Source organism: Aythya marila (genome assembly GCF_965140915.1).
Source record: "Aythya marila genome assembly, chromosome: 7".
NCBI lineage: Eukaryota > Metazoa > Chordata > Aves > Anseriformes > Anatidae > Aythya > Aythya marila.
Window position 1 is genome coordinate 29,831,588 of NC_139048.1, and position 18,973 is coordinate 29,850,560.

Consider the following 18,973-nt stretch of genomic DNA (forward strand, 5'->3'; position numbering starts at 1 on the left):
GCTTTTAAATAGTGTCAAAGCATGTGGGATCTCTGCAGAAGCAATGTGTTTCATGATAGAAGTAGTATTTTTCTGCCTTGCGCACAAAATAAGTGTATCATCTGCAGTTTAGCATGTCTGATTTGTCACAGTACGTGTCGTGGCAGGGTTCTGTCTTCCTGGTGGAACATGAGAGCAGCAGTGGTGTTCTGTTGTTCCTGGGAGCCATCAGGTTTCTGAAAATCTTTTAGCTGGATGGGTATTGACAGCATTCTGCTTTTCCAAAACGTCAGCTATTAGCATTCTGTCTTATTCTTTCCAAGTTCTCTAAATTTGTATGCTGAATTGGGCATATTTTATGTATATTTTCACAGGAATTCTGTGTTCATCTTTAGGAGTTACTGAGCTTGATCAAGCCTCATGTCCATCTACTGTTGCATCCCTATTCTAGCATCTGATAGTGTTGTGAAGCAAACATTGCTGTTTTAATTCAACTAACACAACAAATAAGTTGTTGGTTTGATTTGGTACAATACGCATGAATAGATGCTTACAAAATCTCTTTGTGCTGCTGACACACTTGAAAGCACTTTGACCAGATAATACACAAGTGGAACAGAGGTTTCCTGCTTGCCTTTTGAGTGAATATGAGAAAACTCCAGATTATGTATAATTTGTGTGTTTATATATATTTCTACATGCACAAATAAATTACTTAAATTTTTCTTTTAAACAGAAATATTTTCAAGACAGTAAGCCATTCTTTTAACATGGTTTCCTGCCAACGACTTAATGTTGTATAGTTGCAAATGGTCTTTAGTAGTTTCAGAAAACAGCTTTAAGGTTCTGCCCTTTTAAGGTTAAATTCTTTCTCAGGGCACAGCTTTAATTTCATTAGCTTTTAATATTTATACATTCTGCACAGTCAAATGGTATTTTGCATTAGGAAATAGTTAGTGGGAGATTCCAGAGCAAACAATATGTTCCCACCCTAGCATTATATGAAAAGATGCAGGTTTTTCGGTCCTACTCCATTTGAATACAGAAACTATTTTGATGAAGTGCAAGATCTGTCCTCCCAGTAAGAACATACTGTTTTAAAACAATACCTGAATATTATTTTTTTTTCTATAGTGAAGTGTTTTTGTAGTGCAGTTTCTTATCAGACAGTTCTGTGTTTGTTTGCCAAAACGCCATCATGTCAGAGGCATGCTTATAGTGTTTCTGCTGCATGACTGCTTTTGGATGTTATGTTCAGCATTGTCCCTTGGATAAGCCCTATAACAACAGAGCGCCTTCACAATGAGCGCATACTCATCTTCTGTTGTGTCCTTGCATCCTTTGGAGAGTATTTTTGGGGCTTTGTGAGCAGACCTCTTTCCACCATGGCTTGGAGTGTTGAATATAGCTGGGTACTCGGATTACTGTTATTTGATGTATGTGATGGTGTGCTACTGCTTTGACTTCCCTGAATTTAAGAAATGTTTCTAACTGTTACTTCAAACTCTGTCCCCTGATTCTTGTCTTCTAAAACAACTGTATGTGGAAGACAACATCGTGTCATTTGGGCTCTTTAGCTTACCCTTGCTCGTCGGGCAGCTCCCTGTGTATGAGGGCATGACTTGGCTCTCCCCCAGTATTTGTTCAGTCTTGTAATTTAATTTAAGATTATTTAGATAGCTATGTAAATATGCATAATGCTTTACAAACAAAATTATGAAGAGTTTATAGTCTTTGGTTAGACATAATGCAATGAGTGATGATGAAGTAATGGAAATGGGAGATGATGTTGTCAAATGGGATGGGTTATGGTTATGACAGCAGGCTCATTTGCTCATTTTGGCTTATCACTCTATCTCTTCAATTATTAAACAGACAAAAAACTACAACCAACTACAACTTTATAGAGTTCTGCTGGAAAAACCTGTCTTTATGAAATTAGTGAGACATATTTTATTTTCTCAAAAATTGCATAAACACTGCGAATGTTTCTTCCATGTATTCCTCTTTCCTTCCTTGCTTGGGGTTATAAGTGTGATGAATATGAATTAAAATTACTCATGAAGATAATTTGATAACCAGTACTATTAGGCAAGATGCTAATTTATGATTTAACAGTTAGATACAGCCTCTTACCAGAAGTCTGAGATACATTGGTGATGTTTCCTTAGACTAATTCTAAATCATAATTTAAGTAAGACGGATTTGAAAACATCCATCACTTTCACTGTTACTTTCTGCATTCTCTTTTATTCTCTTGGTAAAGCAGCCATAGTCTCCATTTTACGTTTCTGCTTATCCTTGTAAGGCTTATTATGATCCTTGAGTGTTTTGGTTCTTTAACCTGGATGTTAGAATACTTACCTCTGTGACACTTGCTGAGCTCAGGGAATCTTAAAAGCCTGAATAATGATTAGTGTTAAAACCCAAACTCTTCTTTCTTTACTGCAGCTTGATTACGATTTCTGAAAGTAAGTCCAGACTTGCTATATTTTTTGGGTGGAAATGGCTGTAGTGCTGTACCTCAGCAAAGTGTCAGGAGAAGTCTTGACTCTACTTTCCCATGTTCTCTTTGGTTCTATCAGAAAGGTAATTCGCTGCTGTCTGATACCAGGTTTGCACGAACAGTCACTTTCAGTCATGCATTTGCCCAGCAGTACCCGTGATAGCAGGTTTGACTCCTTGTGTTCTTTGTCCTATTATTTTTACCTTGCGTCTGGTGTCCTGCCCTCCTGGTATTTCTTTTTATGATCAGGAGCCAGAGCAGCGCTGGTATGAACTGCTCAGACCCTACAAATGACGAGATGGCCAATACTGTGAAATTTGATAGGGGTTACTGAGGTGAAATACTATCAGAGGGAAAGCAGCATAAGGTTGAAAGGGAAAATGTGCTCTCCATCTCCAGCATGCTGTTGTCCAGTGTGAAGAGGGTAGGAGCATGGCTCTCGTGTGTATCATGCTTCAGCTGGATGACCTTTTATTCTTCAGGCCCAACAGGAGGGAAACATCCACCAGATTGAGGAGCTCTTAATCTAAACACCCTCAAGCCTAAATGTTCACTGATCAGGAGCTGGCTTTAGAGGGTGTTTGTATAGAATAGCTCTTCAGTTGGGCACGGCTAAGCTAGATGAGCAGTTAGTTACCATGTTGAGAGGATGAGACTAGTAATACTCTCAATCATGTCTGTAAAAGTAGGTCTAGTAGACTTCCCTCTTCTGGCTACGTGTCTGGACTTTTGGACTGTCTCTATGTTTCTTCATTCAGAAAAGTTTTTTGTAAAGGCTTTTGTTTGTTGTTGTTGTTGTTAAAAAAGTTATTGAAATACAGGCAGGATTTAAGTGGAAGATTACCTGGTTTTCTGGGGGACTTCTTCACTGGCTTTCATGAGGTACAGCCGTTAGAAGCTACCAAGCAAGAGCTGTGCTGTGCTTGTTGGAGAGCCCTCCTGGGTCACTCTCTAGGACAACCCTACTGCACAGTGCCACATGGCATCCTGAGCACGAAAGCCTGAGGATCACTGCTTCTCATGCAACAGCCAAAAACTTTTCTTATAACTGTGCTTTGAAGGTGAAAATTAGTTGTGGTATAAGTAAGTATTTATTATGGGCATAAACTGATGGAAAAAAAAATACCACGCATGCTCTGACCACCTACAGCAGAGGCATGCCTTCAGGGTGTTTGAAGCTGATATTGAAGAGACGAACGAGTGATGTTGTAGCTTATGCATCTGAACTAGTCTATGCTGGCACTCTGACTGCAAGTAAAGCAATTTTGAGGATAAAATAAGCTAACCAGAAATACTGCCTTTCTTGTTAGTAAGTATGCTGCTCATACATACTAGTATGAGCAGATGTTGAACAGACTTTTGTCTTATTATTTTTTTGGTCTGAAAGAAACCTCAATTTTATCTCTGCTGGTCAGTCATATTCTGTCTCTAGAACTGGCCATTATCTCCAGTTTTCTTTAAGGGGAAAAGGAAAAAGTGTTATCCAGGTTCATGTTTTGCAGGTTTGGATTGGTTGTCCTGAAGCCTTTTTTGGGTATTGCATTTCTGAAACTTTCTGAAAGCACTTAAAAATGTGAAAACCTGGAAAGGTCTCTTTCTGAGAGATGCATCTAGATCTGTACTGTGTTGACAGCCTTGAGTTATGTGTGGGTGTTACCTCACACTAATGAGGATAAATGTGATATCCCACATCTGAAACCAAATGTTTCCTCTTGCGCTACCTCTCTGTCTGAACCTGTCAACTGCAGGATGTCATGTTTGATGGCTGCATTATGAAAGGAAAATATATTGGCAGAGCTGTAGATGAACCAGGTGACAACGTAGAAGTTTTAGGCTCTCATGTGGATAACAGTCATGCCACTATAAACAGTTATAATTTTTTGTTCTGATTTTTTTTAGAAACTATATTAATAGGTTTACAGAGCCCTTCTTTCATGCTTGTTGCTATTCCGATGAAATATTGGAAGAAGTAACAGAGTGAGTTGCATGGAGAGGATTTAAATTACTTGAATGAACTGTTTTGTGGCTTATCCTTTTGTGTTGGCAGTGGAGGCTGTAACATCCTCCCTGACTGCTTGTCCTGCAAGTTGGTACTGAGGTTGCAGCCCTGCCAACACTCATTGGGCTCCTGGTGCTGTGGGGATGAGAAGGGAGGAAGCAGTTTTCTGAGAGACCATGCTGGGAAGCAGCCTATGCTTTCCCCATCCCATCTTTTAGAGTGACATTTGAGAGGAAAACCCACTAAATTTCATTTTACTTTAATCTTCAGTCAAGGAGATTCTCCTTCGGGAGACTTGGTTTTGCGCTTTGTTCTTCATAGCTTCTCCAAAGCAATGAAACATCTAATTGTGCTTTCGCATGGGGATGTGGGGTTTGGGGAGTGGGAGACATCGTGGGAAGGAGCACGTTCCTAGAAAGTGCAGGATTCTCAAGCAAGTCAAGCTCAGGGAACACAGAGGAAGATAAATACAGTCTCTGCAGCCATTTGACAACAGAGAGAAATGCAAAAGGCCCTAGAAGATCTGCCATCAGAGGCAGCAGAGCTGTCTGGTCTCAGATGAGATTCTTGGGATCTTAAAGCAACTCCTCAGTCTGTTGGAATTTTTGTTGCTGAATCAAAAACCAGAGTAGGCATGTAGATACTATCTGTCTTCCTCAAGACAACTTGCTGCCGCCTGCGGGTTATCACAGCTTTTGCCCAAGTTTTCTGGTACCATAAGGCTTACCATTAATCCGTTGGTCAGCATGCTTATCCTTGTTCTCATTTCTGAAGGTGTGCTGGATGGAGTACGTCACCCCTCTCTCCTGTTTGCTTTTGGCAATTATGCAGTTACGTGTTTTTTGTTTTGTTTTTAATGGGAGAGTGATCACTGCAGACTCTTGGCTACTAAATGTGATCATGCACAAATACTGAATTCAGTCTGTCTTCGTGTCACCTCTCTCTGACCCCTCTGTTGTCTCTTTTGGACTAGTCTCAATAAGAATCTGATTTAATAGGACATAATTGCTCTTCTAGCCCTAGGGTCTTCTGAGTCAGTTCCTTCTCAGAAAGCATTTGGTAGGGCTGTTTTTTTCTAAACCAGAGATGTAGAACAGAGGCCCATGCTGGATTTAAGTGGACTAAATGCCTTTGCTCCCAATTTTTTTTGGGCTGGGGCATCTCGTGCCAGTGCTGCGCGCCGCAGTGATGTGTGGAGAGGCTGAGCTGAGTCCGGGCAGGTGGGGACCTGCCTGGCTGCCGTGTGTACCCAGTGTCCTCACTAGACTTTCTCAGGGTTGGTGGCCCTTCATATCATTTGTGGAACCACGAAGTTGCAGCTTTTGTTGTTGGAGGACCCAGACAGTTTTCAGTGCTTTTTCCAGATGTACTCCTTGTAACATAGCTGGGTATTCCAACCTGCATTACCACCTTTCAGCATCTCCTGAAGATGCTTGGGAAGGTGATACTGGGTGCATCCACTCTAATCGGGGTTTTTCCTAACACAGTTGAGGCAGTTCTACTTTAAAAACTTACACTGCCTTTCAGTGTGAGTGTTTTGTGCTCTACCTGAGCCTCTAAACCTCTTTTCAAGAGGGTTGGATCTGCCTTCCCAAGCAAACATCAAAAAATAGCATCTCAAGGCACAGATGTTAGGTGGCTCTTGAGACTGGAGAGCATTTATTCAGTGTCCATAAGGGGCTCTGCGTAGGAAGGAGTCAATTAGACATTTGTGGCAAAATGGGGTTTTCTGCACAGCATGCCAACAAATCAGTAGCCTCTGAAGAAGCTGTCTTTCACTGTACTTCCCACTGGTTTTGTAAAAATATACTGTGGCATTAGTTTCTTCTTCACTCATCTGTTTAATGTCTTCTGTTATTTTTTTTTTCTTTTTCTTTTTTTCATCATGCTGGAGTTGGGCACATTTTTCCTGCAGTCTGAGATACCGTTCCTTACTGGAGGCCTGCAGCCTTCATGGGTTTCCCATTCATGTCTTTGTTTTTCCATGGAAGTAAGTGGTTTCATGGCTGTTTCCTCTGAAAATTTTCTTTCCATCGTTACTCATTCCTCCGTACATCCCCATGTCCAGCACTGAGACCACTAGATATCAGGGCAGGACCTTTTTGTAAGGCATACTGAGCTTAAGAGGTTCTCTAGGACTGATGCCTTTGCTCTTGAGGTTCCCTTATTGCAGAGCAAGCTTTGTTAGGACTTGTTGGAGGCAGAAATACCATGTGTCATTCTACCTGTGTAAGACATCTCAGTAGCTTCCAGTTGGAAACTGGCCTTTCGTGGTGCCAGCATGTTTATAAGAGTTGAAGACCATCCCTTGGGCAATGTAGATGTGCTAAAAGATTATTCCTAGAGCTCCCAACAATAGGACTTTACATAAGGGCCCAAGGAGCAAGGGAGGTTGCCAGCTGCGTTCCTCAAACTTGCTGTCATTCATTATGTGTGCTCACATCTGGTGCTGCAACCCCTCTAACTCAGAGTCCAGGAGAAGAGTCTGTAGGACATAGGAGTGAAGAGTGAGATCCTAAAATGCTTCTGGTTGCTTCACTTTCACCTTTTGGTGGGTATTTCACTTGAGGATTTCCATGGAGCTTATCCCACCTCTTTGGTGGTGAGTTTTTTTTTTTTTCCTACCAGTCATTTGATGCTTTTCAGACTGTTTTGTGGCCTGCCTGAGTACTTGCAAAAAACTTGGTAATGTTACGTTGAGCCCTGCTCAACAAGAACAATTTTGCTGTTTTTGGCACTCTCCAGTAGCTGTACTTGTATCACTTGCCATCACAATACCATCATGCCTCTGTCTGAGGCGTGAGGTCCCAAAAGACAGCTCGATGTGTGTGCTAGTGTCAGCTGTGTCCTGCTTGGGAGTACTCAGAGCATTTCGCTGTCATCTCTTCAGTGGCGTTAATACCCCACTAGAGTATTTAGGAACTTGCAGCTTTCGAATAATAAGAAGGTTGCCATGTGACTTTGCTTCCTTTTTGTGGATGCGGTGTGAAAACGTAGAGCACTCGAGAAGTCTCCATAAGGTATACATCGAATAGAAAAGTGCTTGCATGTTTGCCGCAGCAGTCTGCAACTCCAGCTAAATCTGCTTCAGCACTTCAGAGGGGGCTTCACGTGTCTTCATAGGTTCCTGTGAATTATAAGTGTCCATCAATGTGAAGGTGGAACAGAAACCTGTTTGTTATTTTTCCAGGATTTCTTAAACTATTGCTTTCAGAAATTGAGCATTGTTCCAACTGCTTCCATTTGGAGTTACTACAATTCAGGATAAAATTTGATCATTTTTTTTCCTTCCCCTCTACACCCCAAAGTAAAAACTGTGGTTATTTACTGGTTAAAAAATCCACAAGTAGGATTTCTCACCAAAGTCTTTTGCCATAAACAGACGAAGTGTGCACTTTGTGTGGCTGTTACATTGAGATGGCTTGGTTTTGCTCTCTTGAGGCCCAGCCTACAAGAGCACCATTACGGATGCTTGTTGCTCTATTTTTTCAAATCTATTTATCAACTTAAACCTTGTTTCTAGCAGTCTTCTGAGATAGGATATATGAATGTTCAGCTGCTGTGTTCATTTACTGTGTGGTGTTTGAGAGCCTTCTGTATTGCCTGTCTCTGAGAGAAATGGGGTGTTTGTGCTCTGTTGTTTTCATATGTAGTACAATATAAATGCAAGTGTTCCAGCTTTATCATCTCGTCACTTTAATTCTACAGTGTCTTAGTAATTAACTCACCTAAATGTAGCTATTTACTCATATTAGACAGGGAAAAGTAAATATTTCTTGCACTTATATCATGAAATGTTCATGAGATCAACTACGATATGAAATTGTGATTGTCACAGTGGCAGTGTTTTATAGGCGGTGATTGTGTTCATGATTAGATGTAGTTTGATATTTGTTGAGTATAAAGTAATTATATTTAAAGCTACAGAACTAACTCTTTGCACTTAAATGACTGCACAATAAGAACAATAGGGGTCTATAAACATAGTACTGGAATATTGCTCCAGTGGGTCACTGGAGATACTCTCATTTACCCTTTCTCCAGAAAAGAACTCCAACAAAACAGCAAATTGTTGTGTGTGTATGTATATTTGTGTGTGTGTGTGTATATATATATATATATATATTTTTATATATATATATATTTCAGGAACTCATATGAAACTAATAGACTGGCTGAATCAAAGAAAAACAGGGTTTATAGAAGGAAAGATTATAATGTGTTTGTTATTAGGGCAGTGGGAACATTCATTGTCACCTGAACCAGGATTTAGGAAAGAAGGTCTGAATAAATCTCACAGGTATTAGCATACGAGCTTGCAAAACAGAAATACAGTTTAGGGAGGAGTAGCACAGTGCTGTCTGTGACCACCGTCCTGCAGCACTGCTCAGCTAAGGCGCTTCATGAGGTGAGCAAATAAATCAACACAGACGAGCTACAGGTTATGTACTGACCTCTGTATAAAGAGCAAAGAAACAAACAAAACCCTAAACCCTATATAATGTATGTTAAGTAATTGCACAGTGTTGCACTTAAATTCTAAGGGTATTATTTGATTAAATAATTCCTTTTCAGTCATCAGAACCTAGCCTGTGGTTCATTTAAGCCAGTATTTGGTACCAGGGGAGGAGAAAATGCAATCAAAGCTGGGAGCTAGTGACTTCAGACCTATCAAATGCTTCCTTTGTAGCTATCTATGTGATAATATTAATAGTAAAACCACTTCAGGCTTCTCAAGGTATTGCAAAATTCTGATCAGTGGAAAAGAGGGAAGTGTACAGTAATTAAAGTCTTTATGTGAATGCTGTCAAGCACCTGAACAGCTAAATCTCAGATCTCTGTCCTCATTCAAGTCATGCTGTTGGTGTGAGCTTACCCGTTACATTCAGTGGAGAGAACTGCCTGGCAGGTTCTTAAGCAATACTTTAATAATTATAGTGTCAAGATGACCTGAAAATATTTTCATTTTAAAAATCAAAGTCCAGCTTTCTTTGGGATCCACTTGTATTCACATTTACGGCTCTTGTTCTCAGTCTCTTTGCGGTGTATTATTGAACAAGGCTGGAGCAAATTCAGCAGAAGCTGCAGTCTTCATTGCTAAGGAGGAGTATTTGGAGTTTATCAAATAGATATATTGTCCTGTAAATGCATTCAAACAGCCTGGTTTGTCTGTAGGCAATTAAACATTCATTTTCCCCATTTCAGGGAACAAAATGCATAGGTATAACCGCTTAAAAAATTTCTCTCAGTGTAGAGGAAACATAATTGAATGCATGTTCTCATGTAAGATCATAGTTGTTGATGGGCTATTTAGTTTTCTATTTCTCAGCAGTTATGCAAAGACTGCTTTTGTCCTGAAGGAGGGTTTTATTTACCAAATAAATTGGTTAGATAAAGTCTCATTCATTTTATTAATAGCAGCTGAAAAGGGAGGCACAAATGGCTTTGTCTCCCCCACTGTTCCATGATTCCCTTTTACTGAAACTACCACAACTGCAGTGTAAAACAAAAGGACTTTTCATCATAATAGTATACATGAAAGTGCTTGGATTTTGACCTGTGTTTCTGCCCATTAAAATCTATGGCTATACAATTTAGACTATGTATGCAGATAGAAAGACTCCAGTGTTAGCAATCCAAACTATTATTAAAGGAACATTAGAGGCAAAATGTTCTCTTTTGTTAGGCTTGATTTAGGCTTGATTTGTTTTGGATTGCTTGTTTGCTTTGAAAGCTGATCTACAAAAAACAAGAACTGGTAGAGCCCCCTGCCCTTTCCTAATGCTCTAGGTTCTACAAAGAAAGCTCAAAATAAACAATCTGGGGAAGAGAGAGAGGCTTCCTGCTTCTTGCTTAAACTGGAAATTCAGGTCATCTCTGTTGTAAGATTATTATTATTTTTTAAAGTAATCTGAAGTGGAAAATGAGAGAATAAAAACAGGACAATGGGGAAAGAAGGGGGTTTCTGGTCTGTAGAAATCCAGTGTCTCTCATACTTGAGTTATACAGCGTGCTGTTATGGATCGGTCGAAATGGAGGGGATGAAGGTGCTTGCACTATCCTGGTGGGTGAGGCCTGCGCCATGCGGGTTCTGGGTGTGATTCAAGTGGTAGCTTGGTTGTGGCTGTCCCATGCAGGGTGAAATGGGGAAACCCAGCAGCGGTCCTGAGTCACAGAGGCAAGATTTCAAAATGCATACGTGCTCCTTGAGTGCTTTGCCCTGGCTGAACACACAGGGGAAATGCAGGTGAAACTTCATCTCCCTCCTCTTCGCAGTGGGAACATCTCCCATGGCTCTGTTTAGCCAAGTTTCTCTGCAGACCAGAAGTCTGAGATGGCAACATCAGAGAAAGAGTGGAATAAATGGGAATAAGGTCAGGGAAGTGGGGAGATTTTGATGTCCTTCAGCAAAGTTTTCGTATTTTTCTTTCTGTTTAATACATTGGTCCTGGTCTCAAAATTCTGTGTAGCACTTGCATATGAGTCCTGGCGAAAATGGAGGATTTTGCTCATGGGAAACAGATCCGATGTCTCTGTATCTAAAAGATTTATGTTTGCAGTGTATTCTTCCAAAATAATGGAAATTACAATGTATCCCAGCAGCTGCTATTCATAGCACATCCAGGCTAATTAAATGCAATCTGAATACATAGGAATTTAAGATTGAAAAAATAATAAAAACAAGATGTTTTGCTATCCTTTTGCTGAATATTTTTATAACCTCTCAGTTTTGACTGAAAACAGCTATTTCGTGAAGCAACGAGAACATGAAATAACTCCGGGTAGGCTTTCTCATATTAAAAATAAAAGCAGAATGAGGTTTGAGATGATGTGGATCTTGAAAAGCAATAATCCTGTTGTAGTTATGCAGTCGCATCCTTTCTGTAGAGATTCACAAGGGACTGTTTATCACTGCTGAATTGATACAAACTCTTATCTTGAAGTGGGAGGAAACTTTAAGTTCTTTTCTGCTAATGATGTATAGCGTTACAGGTTTCTTCAAGGTAATCATACGTTGTGGTGCTTCTTGCTCTTTATCAGCCTTTGCCTCCTTTCTGGTTTTGTCATTGTCCTTGAGAGGATGGAGAGGGATAGGAGCTTCTGAGAGGACTTCGTGCACAGCTGGGTGAAACCTTATATAAATGAACCTTTGCAGGGTTTTGAGCTCAAAACATTGTGTTCTTGCCCAGGTCCTCTTGTGGCAGTTGCTGCCATTGGAAAAATAAAGCCAAATTCTAATACTGATAAAAGAGCTTCAGTGGGAAATAACAGCCCATGGCAAAACTCTGCTAACTTTGCTACTGCAAAGTGCTGTAAAACTTGTGAATTCTGGTGCAGACATCCCTGGAAAAATATTCTTATGGACCGTGGGCTGGTTTCTGTCCCTAAGCCTGGTGGTTTTCCAGTTTGTAGTAATCGATAGGGGAGACACAACCCAGAGGCTGTAAAACTCTTAGGTTTGAGCATAGACCTTTGTTACAGCTGGGTGGTCAATGTGCCCTAAAATGACAACAATTTCCAGAGATCTCCTTCTAAACACTGGTTTCCTGTGTTGAAATTTGGACTGAACTAAATCAGTGGAAGATCTTTTTTCACCAAGGAATGTGTTTATTCCCAGTCAGTACAAGATAAGAGAGGAAGGTGGTGTTCTTGGTAATGTTCATCTGGAGGGAACAACTGGACCTCAAGAGCTGCATGATGAATGAAAAGAGAGGAAGTTTATTTTCTGCTTTTCTTCAGCAGCTCCTGCTTGTTATCAGTTGTCAGCTATCTGCAGTACATTGTTTTCCTTCTTGGAAAAAACAAGCCTTTTTCAAGACCCTACTTAGTTGGAAATATTTAACACTGCAGGACTAACCTTGCTCATAACTGCTGCTCAGAGGGTAATTTATTTCTTAGTCTTGTGCTCTGTTATTGAACAGATCGTGACTGTTGGGGAATTCAAGCATTTTTGTTTCCTTATCTGCTTTTGGTGATGGCTGGGAAAGCTGGAGAGGGCCGAGATGTCCCAGCAGGTTCTCTTGCTGCTTTGTCTTTTGAATTTTATTGGTAACCTCAATTTTCCATCTTTCTTTTGCAAAATAAATGTCTTATTTAACTGTTTGAACAAGCAAGGCGGATGTTTCTTACTGTAAACCTGTTGGGAAGGAGGCCACGGAATCAAACAGCCAAATACAGAGTCCCAGCATAGTCCCAGAGTTGTTTTTTTTTTGTTTTTTTTTCCTCCTCACAATTCTGGAGAACTCAGGGCCTCAGAGTACACCTCAGCAGCCCCTATTCCTGCTATGGGGGAAAGCGTAGTGCCCCTATTCCTGGTCTGTGAGTCAGAGCCCCATGGATTGCAGCAGGATGGCCAGGACCATGACCTCCACCATAGCAGGAGACATGTTGTCCCGTTGGCTTGCTTTCTTCCACAGCTGGCCATCCTTGTCACCAGAGGGGTTTTTGCTAGATCTTGCAAGATACCTGCTCATTTTCTGAGCTGGAAGTTTGCCACCAATCTTGAACGTTTATGTCAAAGGACAAAAATAAAAAATAATGCTCACAGTAAGCAAAAGCTAATGGGAATAAATGTACAGTAGAACAGTGTGTTTATGTGGGGACATTCCAAGATGATTTTTTAAACACTAGTCAGGCTGAGTCGATAAGAGAAGGGAGGGCTTTACTAAGATAAACAGTGAGATAAATAGCCTAGGTGACAAACGTCTGAACAGTTAATGGGCTAAAAATTCTTGCTGGACTTTTATTAGACCTGAGGAAGTGACAAGGATGATGTGTCCTAAAAATATAGTTTCAATTTTCCAATACCTATGACTTAAAATCGGCATTCAAGAGGCCTTTTCCATAAATCTTGCATTGTATCGCATCATGTGGAAAAGAGATGTACTGAAGGCTTGTTTCACTGTCTTGAGATTTGTTATGTGCTGTATTCACAATATTATGCAGATCAGCTGTCAAACTGTGGAATATCTGTGTTAAGAATTGTTCTGATCTGAAAACAGAAATCAGTTAAGTATTCACTCTAATATTACAAATTAGTGATTTTGAAGAGCTCCATACTCCTTAGTAGAAAGAATCCTTGTATGTAAAAGTTTGCCACAGATGTCTGTATTCTGTTTCAGCAACGTGGTCGTTACAGCATCAGTGTTAGCTTTTCTTACAGTCCTGCCAGAGACTTGGTTAGGTCGGGCTCTGGTTGTTTAGGATGTTATTCCCCGTAACGTCATTTTACAGAGCTGTTAGTGAGAGGGAGCTCACTGCTGACCTTGCAAGCGTGCTTTTCAGTAAATGCAACATGCCTTAGCCTTGAGACTCTCCCATAAACCCTGCATATTTTCCTAAACCTGAAGAAATCTACCTTTAGGGTAAGTAGAAAAGTAAGCAGAGAAGAGCATCTTGTTTCCATCCCTGTGTGGGAGACTTCGGCTTGCTGACCTGTTTAGATGGCCCCTTGTGGAGTAACTGGGATTTTCAAAATGCCATAAGGAAGTGCAGGAAGTCTTTCCCAAGAATAACATCCTGAAGCTATTAATAAAGGTTGGGAGATGGTTATTCAGAAAGCAGAAAACTCTGAATGTGCCATTGTAAGTCCACCAAAACAATCTCATTAATACAAAAGGCTTTTAAGAAGAAGAAAAAAATACGCAGTATTTACATTTCTCATATGAAGTCACCTCTAGAAAAAAAAATGCAAATTCAATCTGGCAGCCTGAGAACAGAACTTTTCCAAGGTGCGCTGCAGTGAATTGGTTACTTGATTGGCAAACAACTATTTCTAAATTACCCGTCTTTCCCCCTCAGAAGCAGCAGCATCTACAGCGACAAATGTCAGCGTATGGAGAAGTGTTACTTTGTCTGAATGGCAGAGAAAGAATGAAGCCTGTTTGCTTGTGCCGCCTCCTTATTTCGTAGTTTCTTCTCAGATAAGCTTGTGGGGGGGTACTTGCGGTTGGGTTTCAGTTGTGGGGTCGCCATCCTTCTATTTTTGCTGTTACGGAGCGTTAAATGGAGCATATTCAGTTCTGCTGTCAATTAATGAGCAGCTTTGTAGATTAATATTAATGTTTTCTCAACAGAAACCCCTCACTTCTGCAAATAAAATCAAGAAGGAAAAAAAAAATCAGCTATTCAAAGCTATGGTAGTGATTTAAAAATGATCACAGGAGGAAAAATTTCATTACATAAACTAGGGCAGGCTAAAAAAGGCACAACTGTAGCTCGCTTGACACTTCTGAAATTCATAACTAATACATGCGAATGCTGAAAGTGTTGACTCCTGACATCCTGTGCTTGTGGAGGAGTTATGTGCTCTGGCTAATAGCAGTGAGCTCTGGGATAAAGCTTTACCTTACCTTTTTATAGGTCACCCACTTGCTTCATGGCCATGGGCCGGCTTGGCTTCTCTGATCCCTTAAGTGCTGTGAGCGGAGAGCAAGCTCTGCTCCACCCTGGCTTCTGCAGCCTCTGAGCCTCCTTTTTTATTTTTGTAAGAGCCCAGATTGAGTTTTGCTTAATTTGGCAGTTAAGAAAATAGTTTTGGGGTGTGTAAACTGAGCGCATTTACTAGATACGAGCTCTCAAGGCTAGACCTGGGAAGCCCACACTTCTTGGTACAACACTTGATGAGTGTTGAGGCTGAGGTAGAATGGGATGTTTGCTTTCCTGAGCACCCCTTTGTGTAAATTAGGTGTTTATACGTATGAGGAGTGTCATACACAGAGTGCATGGCATGATTGGGCGATGGAAATGGGGAAGCTTGATGCTGATGCAAAGAAACAGCTCTAATGGGTGCACATGGTGGCAGGATTTAAGTTGGCTGTTGCTTGGTCTAGCAAAAAAAAAAAAAAGGGGGGGGGGGGGCAAGTAGCATGTTTGGTTTAACTGAGAAAGGAGTTGAGAGTAAACCAGAAAGCATCGCTCTAGCATGGTGTAGGGTCTTAGTTTGTCCCCACATTAAGTACTCTTTTCAGTGCTGATTGTGTCTCAGGAGGGTACAGTAAAGGTTCAAAGTGTTGTGTAGAGGAAGGGAAATGTGTGTACTGGCTGCTGGGCAGGTTCAGGGAGAGATGTGCAAGCTTGCTGAGAAGCTTGACAGTTCTAGGGGGTTTGCACTTGAGAAAATCTCGGTCAGACTCCACACACAGATTTCACATAGGTTATGTCTTATGAAATGGAGAAACACTTTTCCATTTAGAATAGGCATGTGTTGTGGAAAATTGCTGTTTTATTAATGTGGCCTAATTATTTCCTTTTCTAATGTTTGTTTTACCATCTTTCCTATGTGCATGGTATTTAGAATATACTGCTGATGTCGTTTGAGTCCGGATTGCTGCTCATCTATGGATGTCCTTCCTGGGCTCTTGAAAATTTTCATGTGTAGCCTTCTGAAAAAGGCAATGTTACAGAGCCAGGAGTCTTAATTCATTTTACAATACCAAAAGGGTGATCTGCTCTTGGCATGGATTAATAGCTGTTATATTTCTTTTGAAAGAAGTGTTTTACCAACATTTTTCCCCCATTTTCCCCTTCATCACCCTTATTCAACCTAATGATTACAAAATAGACTTGACCAGAACAGGCTGGGAACAGGTACAAACTGAACTGTTCAATATCTAAGCTTAATAGCAGAGTGTGATGAGGAAAAAAAGTTATCAATCTGATAGCAGATGATTGCTAATGTGCTAAAATATTACTGCTGGCTGTCTCCATACTGCTTTGATTTCTGACATCATTCTGTCACACAGTGAGGGCTGAAAACTATGAAAACGCCCTGGTTTTCTTGGCAATGTTGAAGTTCTCTATGTCCTGAAGTCAAACAGACTAGAATGAGGACAAGAGGACTGAGCTGACTTTCTAAAATTGTTCCTTGCCAACGTGTGTTGCTTTCAGTAGTTTAATTGGCAGTTATCTCACCCTAGTGAAGGGAATGTTGCTTGCCAGAAGACCATGACTCTTATCTGCCTAACCGGTCAAGCAAAATTAAATTGCTGTTTTTTGAATGCCTGACACATGCCTGTGAGTTGGCACCCTTGGTCTTGTGCTTGGTGCTGCCTGCAGGAGTGGACAACCCAGCTGCCCTCCAGTACTTCCCATCATGAAAAGACTGTTTTCCCCTTTCTTCTTTACTGGTAGGGAGTAAGCAAGGCTTAAACTTACTGCCTTGTTAAGAATGTAAAAACGTTGATTCTTGGGTTGTTAACAAAAGAGCATAATTGTTTAAGTGACATACTTCAACTTTCTCATTGCTTGTTCTGCTGTGGAGAAGGACCTCCAGGAGGAGCACTTGTCTGTGAAAGCCTTAAGTCATCTGAACAGAGGAGGAAAGAGCTTTTTCCTCCAGTACATACTAGAGAAGGCTAAACCCTTTAGCATGGAGCCTGGAGACCTAATTCTACTGATAGTGTTCTCACATTGCATCAAGAGCATTTCCGCCCCTTGGTTGCCACGTCTCCATGGATGACTAATGATGCAATAAAACAAAAAGAGGAAAGAGCTGAGAAATGAGGGACCGTCCCTTTATAGAAATGCGTCAAAACACAGACTGCATCAAGCCAAGGGAGCACTTAGTGGCCGCTCGTGCCCTGAGCAAGGCTGGTCCTTGAAAGATAGCTCCCTTGCCATACGTTTGGGCTTTCTGTGTGCACACCAGAGATCTGGGAGGCGTCAGCTAAGTGTGGTATACTCCAGCTTGCTGTGCCTGTGGAGTGTGCACACCAACTGCACTCGCTCCTCCCTTGCCTCTCTGAGAGAAAAAAAGTGGATTGAGGCAAGCTGCAACCATCGGTTCTCCCCAGAGCACGCTGCTCAGGCTGGCTTTGCAGTTGGCCATGGGAAGTGATGAACCCCATGGATCATCCCATTGGCAATCCTACCACAGTTCCTACAGCACTTGTTTGTTTGAACAAATTCTAAGGAAGAGTATCAGGATTATTTTGAGAGCTAAAATGGTACTAGAAACACAAATCTCCCTGAGACAATGTTGGCGTCCTGACTTAAGAAACTCCCTGTGCAAGTGGTGGCTATTTCCAGACCAGTCACTTCAGTGGAATTGCTGTGCAATAGTGTGCCTTGTAGGTGCTGCACAATGGTGAGAGATCAGAAGAGATTTAGGAATGCTCTTCAGTGCAAACGGGAATCTAAAGGTTTATCTAAATAAATAAGTAGTATGGGATTTAGTTGGGATTGAAACTTTGCCTTTTCAAATTTAAGGGCCATGTTAAGGGCAGAAAGTGCTCACATATTGTCTTACACACCATCCCCAGGAAACAGATTTACTCTGAGAAGTTCAGCTGGAGGGACTCTCCAGATGACAGTCCTTCATAATGGAATCATTATGAAGGCCACACAAGTGCATGAGGATTTTCATTTGACTTGCACAGTACTTGTGAAGTGCGCCAACCTGCTGTTGCGAAGCCCCTTGCTGTCCTTGGGATGGAGAGGCATTGCTGTATGGATAGTAATGCTGTGCTGCTTTTTGGTGCGGTTAGATCAGTGCAGTTTAGAGCTTCCTTGCAATTCATCCATCTTTTCATCATAAAAAAAAAAGCCCAACTCCAGATTACTTCAGCCACGTTTGTTATGTTGGAGCAGTATCAACACTTTTTACTTTGCTACCTAGCCTCTGTCTTTGAGGATATCCCTATCTTTTTCCCTTTTTTTTGGCTTTCCTGCATGATTCCCTGACAATAGTTACCTGTAAGTTTGCCATGCAATCCTTACTGCATGATTTTTCTTGATTTCATGTTGGACTCCAACCATCCTGGTGTGATGGAAACTTTCAGTATGACATTGTAAAGGACTTTTGTTATACAGCAACCGAAGTATCGAATGTAGAATTTAACTTTTTGTTCTTTTTAGCTGATCTAATCGGTTATTTTGTGAAAGATGCTGATTTATGTACAGAGCAGTATCAGTGCTCAACTTGACCTTGGATTTGGTGCTTTCTTAGGATCCTTCATGTTAGTGCATTTGTTGATGGAGCCTCTTGGCTCCTGCTGCCAGTGCATGTGGTGGAGGCAGGGTACCCTGCTTATGAGTTTTACCTGCCGTGCTACTGATACAGTTGCTTAGTTTTCCTCACCCCAGAAGAGGTGGGTATTACTAGACCTTTGCAGTAAACTTTGGAGCACAGTTTTCAAATGTGAGTGCCAGAATTGAGATGCTTGAATATCTGCATATGTGTTGCAGGGTTCCTGGTGCACCTTTTCCACCCTTACCCCCCACCACTAGCTCTGCTCTCAGCGAGGATGCCTTGCATTGCCTTGTCTTGTAACCCTGGCAATACATCTCCTCTGTACCCAGAGCCTCAAAAAATTCAATGTCCTCAACTACTGTCATTTTGAATCCAGCTGGAGAGAGATGAAAAGGACTTGAGGATCCACGACACTGCACTGAAACAGCATCTTCCGCTGTCACGCCCTTCCCAGCTTTCCTGCCTTTGCCCAGTGGTATTTACCAAAGTAAAGCATAATTTGTACAGCAGAGAACAG

At 41.2% G+C, this 18,973-nt stretch overlaps 1 protein-coding gene across 3 annotated transcripts in view; it reads left to right on the forward strand.

The window, feature by feature from the left end:
* PRKG1 (protein kinase cGMP-dependent 1) overlaps nucleotides 1-18,973 on the forward strand; it is a 467,251-nt gene that overhangs the window by 56,928 nt on the left and 391,350 nt on the right. The window lies entirely within an intron of this gene.